General features: G+C 47.3%; 1 long non-coding RNA gene across 1 annotated transcript in view; it reads left to right on the top strand.

The window, feature by feature from the left end:
* LOC138525859 (uncharacterized) overlaps positions 1 to 12,782 on the top strand; it is a 151,541-nt gene that overhangs the window by 99,048 nt on the left and 39,711 nt on the right. The window contains exon 5 of the long non-coding RNA XR_011283455.1: positions 2,536 to 2,598. This is a non-coding gene — a long non-coding RNA (uncharacterized lncRNA). The remainder of the gene's footprint in view (positions 1 to 2,535; positions 2,599 to 12,782) is intronic.

The raw sequence follows: 12,782 nt of genomic DNA, 5'->3' as shown, positions 1-12,782 counted from the left end.
TGAATGCTTGTTTCAGAGTTGTATGATATGCTTATGCCATAACATCGGAAAGGGAACACCAACACCAAAGGGTCGTTATTTTGAAAAATAAACTTCCTAAAGTATGTGCACACAGCAATCAGAAAAGGTCTGAGGCTTTACCAATAGCCTTGCTATCAATGCGGACAACCGCACAGTCATAAAAACGAGGCTCTGCTCCTATGAGATTGTCATGGGGAGACCAGTCAATGTATGGAATGCACCGAGACCATAACGATTGAGGGACAATGAATATCTGCTTTTGTCTGAATATTGTGATCAGTTGACTCAAAACTTGCGTTTGATTCACCAACAGGTAGGAGCAGCCCTCTCCGTAAAATATGAGGGTCCAGGTCACCGACTCTGACCCGGCGAGTGGGTCTTGATGAATTATTGAGAGAGGCTCCTGTCTTGCACCTCACTGGAAGGGGCCCTACCAGATCCTTTTGGCTACGCAAACACCTGTACAAGTGAATGGCAAGCGACACTGGATTCACACAACGCATGTGAAAAGAGTTCCTCTTCCTTTGCCGTATGATAAAGGGGATTAGATGAAAATTGATGATCCCAATGCTCCAAGTGAGCCAGCTCTGATCAACACCACAGAGATTTAGTGTGCTACAAAATTGCTTCCTGAGCCAATGGGGCCGGGAGACCCCACAGCTTCTTCTTCATTTCCTTCTTCACCATCCACCAACGTTGCTTCTTCATCCTTCTCAGAGAGCGACAACGCACTGTTTTCTGACCATACCGTACCTGGAGTTTCAAGGTACAACTTTCAACATTAATGTAATAGAATAGGAAAGTGTGGCTAGCATTTTGCACCCAGAAGAAACCCACAAGAAACCAATGTTGAGCCAGTCCCTCTTCATTCCTCTTCTGCATAAGATAAGAGGCAGGGACTGGCAAAGTTACCTTCAAGCAAGATTGGCCATGTAGTGAAGTGCACCAACAGATGAACTGAAAGAAAAAGCCTAACAGTGAGGCTTCTTGACGGACACTGAGAAACTATGCCCATGTCTGGGGCCGCTTGTACTAATCATTAACAGGCCTGTCATCAAAGGTCATGGTCCCCTAGGTCCAAATGGATACTGATCACAATAACAGCTTGTATTGTAATTACATTGACACTCGTATTTTGGTATTTGGAAAGTATACTTCCACTTGATACTCTATTGCCGAATGCAAGTTTATCTACCATGTCTCCACCATAGGTGCATTCGCATACTCTTGGTCCTTGGGACCTTCGATATAGAGGGGGTTATCATAACAACACCCTCTTGATGATTATGAACGCCATTTTTTAATAAGACAGACTGTTGGGTTGGCACATGTTTCTGGGACCTGTTACGAACTTGGGGCAGTAAAATATTTGCAGTTCTAATGGTGATTCTTGCCAATGTACTGTTCTGTTGATGTTGCATACAGTATCTTCCTGCCATGTGTTCCATGATAGGGGAAGCTGTGCACAAGCCACTGGTAAACTAGAAACTAATACACATCTGCAGGAAAATGTTACTAATGCCCTGGTAATACAGGATGTCACCATAAAGGAATTCATGGCAATCAATGTTTTTGAAAATGACAATTCAGGATGTTCTGATGATGATACGTGGTCCATGGATGATGCTAATGTTTGAATAATGCTCTTGGCTTAGGCCAAAAGGAGGGTTTGTGAAAATGTATTTTCTATAATACCGCCTGATAGTAAATATTGGCCTAAGCACATTCGCATTGCACTGCAATATCGCATTGAATTAACCTGAAACAGGCTGACTACGCCACCATTTAGAGTTGTGCACCATTTGATCACCTCCTATTTTCTGTCCCATGTTCAGAACTTGTGTTGTCGGCTTCAACATAGCAAGATGAACTTTGTGCTGCTTTATAATGTTAACTTAGATAAGAATGTTGAAGTTGCTAAGGTGAATTGTTTATCCTGCACTGAAGAACCTTGAAGCTAAACAAAAGCTGTACTAATCAGTAATTTAGATGCCATCTATCCCAACAGTGCCTTCTCTGTTCAAACAGTAAAGTAGAATAATGAATAGCTGATCGTGCTCTTCTGCAGAAATCCTTGTTTTCTCTCCTTGGAACTAACTGATTTTAAGCTCAAAAAACAAATGTTAGACAAATATAAGCGAGTAAAATAAGGAATGTTACCTTATGTGTTGTATTTGCAAAACATGTGACTTGTTTCATGGAAAACAGCAAACTATGCAATGATGTTTAAATATGAATTAGTTATGTAGTTAGGTCATGAACCCTAGGTTATGTATTATGTGTTATGTGACGAGGGGCTAGACGATGTGTCCAAGGCTGTGAAGAATTTGTATAAATATGTGTATTTTTGGAATGTTCAGTAGTCCCTCATCTCACAGTGTCTGCTTGCACACATTGTGGGGTGTTGAGAACCAAGTGGCCACTTGCTAATAAATACAATTGTAACTACTTTGACCTTGTGACTGGCGTATTTCTATTATGTGGTAGTAAGTCTTGATATTTTTTATCTTTCAGGTAGCCAGGCTATTATGCAAGTCTATGCAAAAAGGACGAGCATCCTCATCCTTGGCACTTAAGGTAAGGATGATTTCAAAAATAAGTGTTCCCAAAAACCTTACAAATCCTAATTTAGCAGGAGGGCAAACTATACAAAGTGTGCTAAGTAATCTGAGCCCAAAGAGAGCTAAGACTCAATGTAAACATGTAAAAATGACTAAGAAGGCTAAATGTGTCACCTGAGTCCTTAAATAGCCCTGACGCCATCAATGTATACCCACGAGAACGACAATGCCCCTGGGTAGCCAGGCTATAATGCAAGTCTATGCAAAAAGGACAAGTATACTCGTCCTTGGCACTTAAGGTAAGGATAATTTCAAAAATAAGTGTTCCCAAAAAAGTTAATTTAGCAGCAAGTCAAAATATACAAAGTGTGCTAAGTAATCTAAGCCCAAGGAGAGCTAAGACTCAATTTAAATGAACAATATTTAAAAATTCCTCAAAATGCTCTAAAATAGTTTTTTAAATCTAGCAGCAATGTGAAAACATGTACAAATGGCTAAGAAGAACTTTAGACACATTTATTTATTGTCATTTGTAACATGCCCATGCAATCTGATTATCACTCCAGAGTGCCTGATCATTATGAGCGGGGATAGACACGAGTGAGATGGGAAGGATAGAAAAGGGATGGAGACTGCAGAGCAGGGCTAATTAAGGAAGACAGATTATAAGGTGAGCAGACAGATGAGGTTTATGGGCTCATCAGAATAGTTTGTAGTTCATTTCATGTCAGAGTTGATATAAAAACCTGTTTCATACAATGGGGAATACAAACAAACATCCCCACATGCAAGTGTCATAGGATTCCAACTGATCCTCTTGCACAAGTCTATATGTGGACATTTTACCCCTTTTCCATAGCCCTTGCTCCCAAACTTTTATTGAGGCCCCTCAATCACTGGCTGTGCCATTTTTGTTATTTTTCCTTTTTGACTTGGAGGCCTGCCTCCATCACTAGTACAGTGATTTTTGGGCTCTCTTGACCGCCTGTCCCCACCACACTGGTGTCACCCCTTTCTTTCGGCCTGCTTTATTTTCTGCTTGATCGGTGCAGATGTAGTCTGGGCCTCTCCAATCCTCCATTGCTGACATCACATTATTGAGTGCCTATGCTACCTAATGTCAAAGCTACTTGTTGCTAGCACATTTGACCTCCATTCTTCAGGGCCTGGACACACGTCAGAGATTCCTCCACCTTCCCAGCTCTATTCGGTCCTTTCATCTCGACTGATGCCAACTTGGGATCCAGCTCGGGTTCTGCTTCCCTCATTGCTTTCCTCACTTCTCCTATTTGTTCCTATACGTGCACCCTCATCTTCGTCTCAGGTGCTCCTGTTGCCTGTACAACTGATTCCGGTGCGGCTCCTTCAGTCCTTTACTTCATGAGACCAAGGATTTGTTCCGGATGGTGATGATGATGAAGTTGTCACCTATACCTTTTTCTTTATAATGTAAGCTGACTGAGACTGAAGATCATGGGCTGGGAAGTTGCTGCAGTTCATGGCCTTTGGTCATGCACTGCTAATAAGCAATGAATAGTTGGTTAGTGTGCCCAGGCCTGGTCTTTTAGAATCCTCAAAGTTGAGTCTGGGTTACTTTTATGCACAGTCCTAGAAAGAGGCGTCAGACTGTTCTATTTTGCATAATGCCTTATAACATCATTGAAGATGAGGCAGGCATTGATGCAAGAGAGGGTAGAAGAGACATCAAACTCTGTTACTGCATTTTTAATAAATCCAGAGTAACTGAACCTACCCTACATTTGAGAACGGTGCCGTCCCACTACGCTGTACACCCTACGCAGAGCTCTATGGTCATGTTCGTCAATCACCGAACGCGTGGATGGTGGCACCGTTTGACTTTGAATTATTAACTGGTTCCATCTGTAAGTTAGTTCTTGCAGTACCTGGGTCTACACTATGCTTGAGGGGTTCCATGTAATAATGTCCACACAAAAATATCGCCATGCAAAAATATCGCCGAAAAATGGCAATTTTTTGTGGGGACATTATTGCATGGAACATGCGGGGGACACCCCTGCAACCCCCAAACCCTTTTTTTTTTTTGGCTGCCCCTATCCACATATATGGTCACCCATATAATATCGCCACAACCTTTTCCTGGCGATATTATATACGGCTACCATATATATGGGGATAATATTGCCTGATACCGTTTGAGGGAACCGTTAGGCGTGGTAAGCAGTTATTTCGTAGCGTACATTTTTCAAATACAGTGTCATGTTGTTCAAATGTGATCCACATACCGCTCCACAGTACACACAGATTCACATCGTTTTGCCCTACACTGCATTGAAAGTTGGTTAGCTGATGGGAGTCGGTCCATGGAGAAAAGGCTGGTGCTGGCATCAGAAGGACAAGGTGAACAAGATATGCGTAAATTGATGATTGTGCTAGCTCGTGCTAGCCTTGATGTGCATGAACATTAGAGATGGTAATAAATTTAGCAACATGGAGGAGCATTAATATCCATAGGAACTGGTTAGCAGTTAGTGCAGCAGGATTTGGGAATGTGCACAGTGCTTTATCAATGTTGTTTTGAATTCCAGTCTATTGAGCCTATCAAGGTGGCTGGGAGCCATATTGGATGTTGGAGGCACAACATGTTCTACCACAAAATAAACTGAAATGTGGCGTTTGTTCAATGTGTTTTCATTGCATGCAAAATTTAACTTAAAACGTGCCACCTCGAGCTTAAATCTAAAAACGTATAGGGCTCACTGAAGCCTCAACCAGTTAGCAACAAATGATGATATACTCATCTTATATGTCTGACATTTTTTAAAACACAAAACTTCAAGCAGCAGTCAATGATGCTACATGAACCACCATGTGGTTACATTGATTATCTGTACTGGTATGTCATGCTATGAATTTAGTTAATTTAATAACCTCAGTAATATGATGTTGGTCAACATGAACAGTTCATGTACTTTAGTGTTTTTTTTGCATTGTTATTACAATACACTTTTGTCATAGGCAAGATCAAAGTCATCTGTCTTTTATTTAGGCAAGGAAAATAGTCTTGAAGGGGTTGAGCTTTAGGTCATCTTCTCCTTTTCGTGACTCTTCTATTTTTGCATTCATTTGATGTTGGGTATGACCTGTAATGCCCAGTCATCCGAAGCCAACACAATTGTAACCCCATTAATGGCTCCAGGGCATCCACTGGGTTGTTGGTGCTTTTCATTTGCTTTTTGTTTTTGAGGGAAGCAGGCTGCGACATGTGTGTGCCTACTTCCTTCAAAAGCAAATTATAAACCAAGATGGCCACATTCTGAAATAGTAAAGGCACTTTGTCCATGACAGGGAGGCCGGTGGAAGGAGGGACCAGAGCGATGACTGCAGTAAGCCACTAAGTGGTGCCAGGGAGGACGGTGGGGGAGTTTGGGGGGCTTTCAAATGGGGGTGGGAACTGGCCTAAGTAACTGCTGACTGATGGGCACTGTTGGGAGAGATGCTGACGATCTCAGAGAATGCGTGTGGTTAGTGTCATATTCTCCCAATTTTTCCATGCCACCTCATTGGCCAAGCACGCCCCAGGGTGCTTGTAGCCAGTGATATTTCTGAAGATTTGAGTGCCATGGTTTTCGCATAGCTTTCTGGAGAAACCTCAGGATCAAATGTAATCGTCTCACAATCGATCTCTCTTCTTAAATCAACTCTATGGGCCTCTTTACGACCCTGACGGAATAGGTTAAACGGCGCCGTAAAAGGTGACGGCGCCGTTCAACCCGTTCCGCCACATTACGTCCTCGCGGGACATGTTAAGCATGCCTGGGAAAACCAGGCGTGCTTACCGGGTCCCGCGAGGGGAAGAGGGAGCAAACAACGGGCCATCTCGTTATGGCCCATTGTTTGTTCCCTCTCCCATTCCCATTCAGCCCTATGGGGGCTGAAATGGGAATGGGGAAGGACCGTGTCTGGGTCCTTGAGGGAGGAATTACCGGGCCATCCGAACTCGGAATGGCCTGGTAAGTCCTCATTCCGAGGACCCGGACACGGGTGCGATTTCGGCGGCAGCCATGCCGCCAATAGCGGCATGGCTACCGGCCGAACTCGTAATGAGGGCCTATAACTCTCACATCCGGTTGCACTGCAGAGATTAGTTGTGTTGCGGGACCTAGAAAAAGATGAAGCGCCTTCGATGCATCAAGATCTTTAGGTTCAAATCAGTCACCTAAGAAATTAAATGCACAAAATATGTCACATAAAGGCAACTACAGTAATCAAATGCAGGAACTTAATTGAGGAAATAATAAATGTTGAAAAAAACGGTGGGGCCGATTCACAAAGAGGTTACAGGGACAAATTCTAAGTTATTTCTGGAGATCCTTATTACGGGACTGGTAATTGCTCTGATTTATAGGAGACTTTTTATGAGTATTTTGGAATAAGTCGGAGTTGCTCCTGGTAACTGCTTCGTGAATCAAACAGTCTCCATGAGTAAGTCAATATGAAGTCAAAATTAATAATTTCTTTGTGACTCGGCTCCTATGATTTCTGCTTGGTGAAGCACTTGCTCAAACTACAAAAATAAGTACAACAATCTGTGTACATCAACATCGATTCTACAGCATCACTGAACAACTTTCTTGAAAACCTTTACTAAAAATAATTTTAACGATAAAACCATGTTAATGAAAGAACAATAAAAGCACAAAAAAAGCTGCAAGCAAAAAACAATATTAAGGAAAAGTAGAACAAAATATAAATGTTAAAAAAAGGACTCGGGAGGATAGCTCAGTGGCAACATGCTCGCCTTGGAAGCAAGCCATGCTTAGAAACCTCTGGGTATTGTGGCGCTGCCCCTTTAAGGGACGCGCTGTCATGATGCATGGACTTTGGCGGCTGTGGTACACATGGAAAGGACGCTAACGGCCGCCACGGGAAGCGCAGCGATGGTCTAGTCTTCCTTTGTTGTTTTACGTCATCGCGCCGGCAGTACATGTACTCGCCCATGGCGACGCAATGACGCGTTGCAACCCTCGTCCGCGCTGGGTCCTAACGCTGAGTTCGCCGCTCCAGTCGTTCGGTGCTTACGGCGTCTTTCCTGCTTCCCTGCAACTAGCCTCCCCGCTCTTCTTCTACCTTTCCCCGTTCCTGTCTGTGTGTGCTCCCTGCTTCTTGCTGGTTCCCCCCGCCTTGTCTGCTTACCTTCTTGCTTTTTGGTGTTCTCCCCTGTGGCTGTACTTCCTGGCAGCTCCTGCCTCCCCGGAGCTATTGTTTACATTACATTGCATTCCTTAGCAGCTTCCGGAAACCTTCAGCTTCGGATCATCAGTCAGCTGGTCTACCCTCTTCTTCCGGCTACTGCAATTCCTTTTGGCTGTCCTCACTCCAACGGAACAGCTATTAACATCGCACTCAAGCTGCACCAGGATTTTTTGGCTTGGCTTTTCCCTGGATTTAGGGCTTGCTCCCTGGGGGTCCCTCTGCCAAGCTACTGACCTATTGGCAAGGTGGCCTCCAGACGAGCTCGCCCTAAGAGCTGCGCAAAAAAGCCAGAAACCGCCTCGAGGGAAAGGGGGACCATATCTTCGGAGGATTTGTCGGAGGACATTTATACAGGTGAGGAGGAGGAGGAGGATTTTTTGTGCATAGAGCTGGGGGTCCCTTTGGGTAGTCCGGGGGGATCTTCCTTGAGTTCTGAGACGTGCACGTGGCAGCGTGACGTTGCACGCCGCCGCGTGCATCATAAATAAAGGCGCCGTTCCTGGCCGCGGCAGTGCGACCGGGAAGCCCGAGCTGAGCAGACGTGTCTGTGTGAGTCTGTGGGTGCTTGGGGCTTACGGGCATCGTGAGTGGGGGTCACCAGGGACTCCCAACAGTGGCGATGAGGTTGGTGCAATGCCTGGGCCCGGCGGTGATAGTATCTTCAATTTTTGATCCCGGGAACATAGATCTTTTGAAGTTTTCGTTTCACGCCGTAGGCCGTGCAGAAACCACGCAGCAGGTGGCCATTTTGAATTCAGGCAGTGGAAACTCGCAGAGCTCCGGTTGGGTCTGTGTGAGGAATCCATGCCTAATTTTTGGAAAAACTGAACGCAGTCAGTTATACCTGCACATTGATGTCCAGATTTTGGATTGTTTTGTATTTCTGGGCCTACTACGTCGAGTGAAGGCGAGGAGAAGGGGTGAGATGGCTAGGCCTGCTTAGCCCTAAACCTCCCTGGCTCAATTTTTGGGGCATCTGTGCCTGAACACAGCACTGCTGCAGCTGAGGATTTCCATCTTCATCATCCTCTTCATCATCATACCTTGCTGCTGTGTCTGTGTATGGGACACTCTGTGGGTGTGGAGTTCCTACCATCATCATTATCATCGTCATCTTCATCATCACCACCAGATTTGGACTCTGTGTTGCCTGTGTGTGTCGGGACTGGTGATAGCTGGTTCCCCGGAGGGGACAGCACTGTGGTGGTGGGAGTGAGTTGCGGCCCCCAAGATCTACGCTGGGGGTGCCTGTGCGCTCTAACCCATGAACGTGCCTGCTGACCAGGACGGTGGGCAGCCAGCGGACCCGCAGCAGCTTCCAGCCCAGCCCCAACTTCCGGCGCAGCCTCAGGCCCCACCATTGCCTCAAGCTACATTGCCTCAAGCTCCACCAGCGCCACAGCCAATCGTACAACCTGTCACGACCCTCAGCCCTGATCCCCACTGGCAAGCCCATTGGCCAGGTGGAATCAGACTTCGGATCGCAAATAAGGCCTGGCATCCACTTCACAGGCCCTCTTGGGGCCAGTCCTGGCGCCTTTTATGAGCCTTTGGCGCCAGGCTCATAAACAGGGAAAGACATCGCTAAAGGAACTACTTTATTCAGGCTTTCAGCCAACATGGAGGCATCCACATAACTTGATTCCTAGAACCAAGCTATGCGGTATAGTGTTTTGGGTGTGGTGGCCTAGGGACTACTTTACCTGGACTACTTTGCAGAGACTATTTAAACCACACCCAAACAAGACAACACGCTTCACGTTACTTTGCTACTAGCAAAGTGACGCTCACCGTGTCCAGCTTCTCACGAGCCTGGCAAGATCCGGACCTGCAGAAAACAACAAAGAACATTGTTAGCAGCAGAATCTTACCTGCAATCTCACTCCTTCACTGTTCACAGCTCCTGGGCAGCTCCGTGTGGATGGTTCGCCACCCGGATCGAAGGACCTGAGAATGGAAGAAAGACATCTTTAAAGGAGGTAGTAGAGACATTTCAACCACAAATTGTTTGGAGACTTACCTGGCTGGTGGTTGTTCGAACAGTATAGCTCCGGAACTCCATCCGTGCTGGGAGCACACTGCAACCTACCAAAAAGAGAAAACACAGGTCAGTGAAGACAAGACATTGCCGCGCTGCGCAAAGCGCCTACTTACCGCATCATAGCGCTATTGTGCGCCATCATTTACGGGCGAGAACCAGCCTACCCAGTTCGCCAAGCGGATGCTCCGCGCACCTAAGAGAGATAAAAAAGAGACATTATTGAACAGAGAAAAGGCATGCAAGAATAACAACTCCATAAACCGCAATAAGACCTACCTGAAAGACATTACTTGGGCCGCTGTCAGTGACGTAACTGGACCGCACTCGCCCACGAAAGACTACGCGCCCCTGCCCAGAAAGCAGGACGGAGAGCCCACCAACTTCGATAACAAGGTGAGAAGAGAACCCGGATGGGCTGAAATCACAACGGATGTGGGAAGGCTTACCTTGGCTGTCCAGTCCTAAACATAGCCTTCATTTCCAGGCGGAATTCCACCGAGAACCGCACCAGGGAATCATTTAAAAGGGCACCAACGACCAACTGGCTAGGTGGCGTCGCCGTGGATACCAGGTGAGCGTAACACAACCGCCACCTCCAGCCATGGCGCAAGCGCGGGCCCCAGCGGCCCTACAGCCCATTCCGGAGTTTGATATCTCAGGCTCACCATCCAGCCTGGGGCCCAGATGGAAGAGGTGGGTGGACCGTCTAGATATGTATTTCAGGGCCACAATGGAAACGGACGATGACAGCAAGCTTGCCAACATGCTGTACGCGGCAGGACCTGTGGTCCAGGAAATCTTCGAGTCGCTTCAAACAGCTGATGGCTCCTATGCGGCTGCAAAGACTGCCCTCCAGGCTCATTTTCTGCCCCTCGCCAATGCGGACTATGAGAGATTTGTGATGTTGTCGGCAAGGCAGAAAGAGGATGAAGCCTTGGACACCTTTTATGGCCGCCTCAGATGCCTATCAATAGCATGTGCCTGGGGAGATGCGGAGGACATGATACGAACTATGCTCATTCAGGCGTGTTCCTCAGGTGAACTGAGACCGCAGGTGCTGAGGGAACCAGCCACCACACTGGCTCGCATCCCCGAGCTAGGTTGCTGCCATGAGGTGTCCGAAGCCCGGGCATCCAGCATGGAGGCTAGAGCACGTCCGGCGAAGACTGAGGAGGTGTGTGCCATGTGGTGGGGTGGAAGAGGTGTCAGAAGAACTGGATCTGGCCTCTGTGACAGAGGTGGAAGAGCTGGTGAGTCGTGCCAGAAGTGTGGGCATGATTTACCCCACCCTGCTGAGTGTCCTGCGGCTGGAAGAACTTGTGGAAGGTGTGGTCTGGCGGATCACTATTCCCGGGTGTGTAAGGCAGCTCTGCCTGTGATGGTGCCTAGAGGCCCAGTTTGGTCTGGGTTCCTTCGTCAGACCCGCCCACCGAACGTGGCCCAAGTCGAGCAAGGCGAGGAGGGTACCCCAGTGGAAGAGGAAGAGGAAGAAGAGGAAGAGAACATCCTCTTCGTGTCGAGTGTGGGGGCCCTCAAATCGAAGAACAGATACCAGCCAAGGTGTGTGGTGGAGGTGAACAAGTCACCGGTCCCAGTCCTCGAGGATATGGTTGCATCGGTCAATGTGATGGCCCGTGGGCATTATGATGCAATGGACATGCCCCCCAAGCTGGTCAGCCCGAAGGTCCGCATCTTTGCCTTTGGAAGTTTGGAACCCATCCCGCTGGACGGTGCCTTCATAGCAAAAGTGGAGCATGATGGCTCACAGATCACTGCACGCTTCTATGTTACTCCGGTGAGCACGCACACTCTCCTGAGTTGCGCTGCAGCAGAGGCCCTCTGCATTGTCAGCTTTGCATACTCAGTGTATCTCGAACACATCAATGACCTCCTGGACAAATATTCTGCTCTGTTCAAAGGAATTGGGCAGATGGCTGGTGACCTGGTGAGGCTGCACATAGACGAATCAGTGCAGCCCATAGCCCTGAAACATCAGAGGTTGCCTTTTCATCTTCGAGAGCAAGTGGACAAAGAGTTGGACAATCTAGTAAACTTAGACATCATCGAGAAGGTGGAGGGTCTGACTCTGTGGGTGTCTCCAATCGTCGTGGCAAGAAAGCCCAAGCAACCTGACTCTGTCCGCATTTGCATTGACATGAGGCTACCCAATAAGGCCATTAAACGGGAGAGACATATGACTCCAACGATTGACGACATTATTTCAGAGGTGCAGGGCGCTCGGTTTTTCTCCAAACTGGACCTTAGGCTCCCTTCGGGTGGTCCTACACCTGGAGTCAAGATACATTACTACATTCACCACCCACCGCGGACTCTACCGCTATAAGAGACTCAGTTTTGGCATGTCATCGGCTGCCGAGGTATTTCAGAATATTATCCGGGGCGCCCTCACTGTCCTGGAGGGCATCTTAAACATTAGCGATGATATCCTAGTGTTTGCCAGAACTGAGGTGGACCACCTGCGCAGGCTGGAAAGGACTTTTGAAAGACTGCAATCGCTTGGCCTCACTCTCCACAAGTAGAAATGTGAATTTCTACGCCCATCCATTGAGTTCTTTGGTTTTGTTTTCTAAGAGGAGGTGTGTCGCCAGATCCAAGGAAGGTCCAGGACATTAAGAAGGCGCGACCACCTGAGTCGGTATCGGAGATGAGGCGTTTTCTTGGCATGGTTACCTACTGTGGGCGTTTCATCCAGAACCTGGCCTCAAGATCTGAACCTTTGAGGGCCCTTCTGAACGAAGAAGGAAACCACCTGGCATTGGGGCCCACTTGAGCAGGCGGCTTTCGATGACATCAAGAACGCACTCACGGCTGAAGATTCCATGGCATTTTTCGATCCTGCCCTGCCATCTGAAGTCATTGTGAATGCCAGCCCTTTTGGCCTGGGGGCCGTACTGACCCAAGTA

This window comes from Ambystoma mexicanum, chromosome 7p (assembly GCF_040938575.1).
Source record: "Ambystoma mexicanum isolate Mex_15411 chromosome 7p, UKY_AmexF1_1, whole genome shotgun sequence".
Lineage (NCBI taxonomy): Eukaryota > Metazoa > Chordata > Amphibia > Caudata > Ambystomatidae > Ambystoma > Ambystoma mexicanum.
This window is presented reverse-complemented; position numbering and strand designations above follow the sequence as displayed.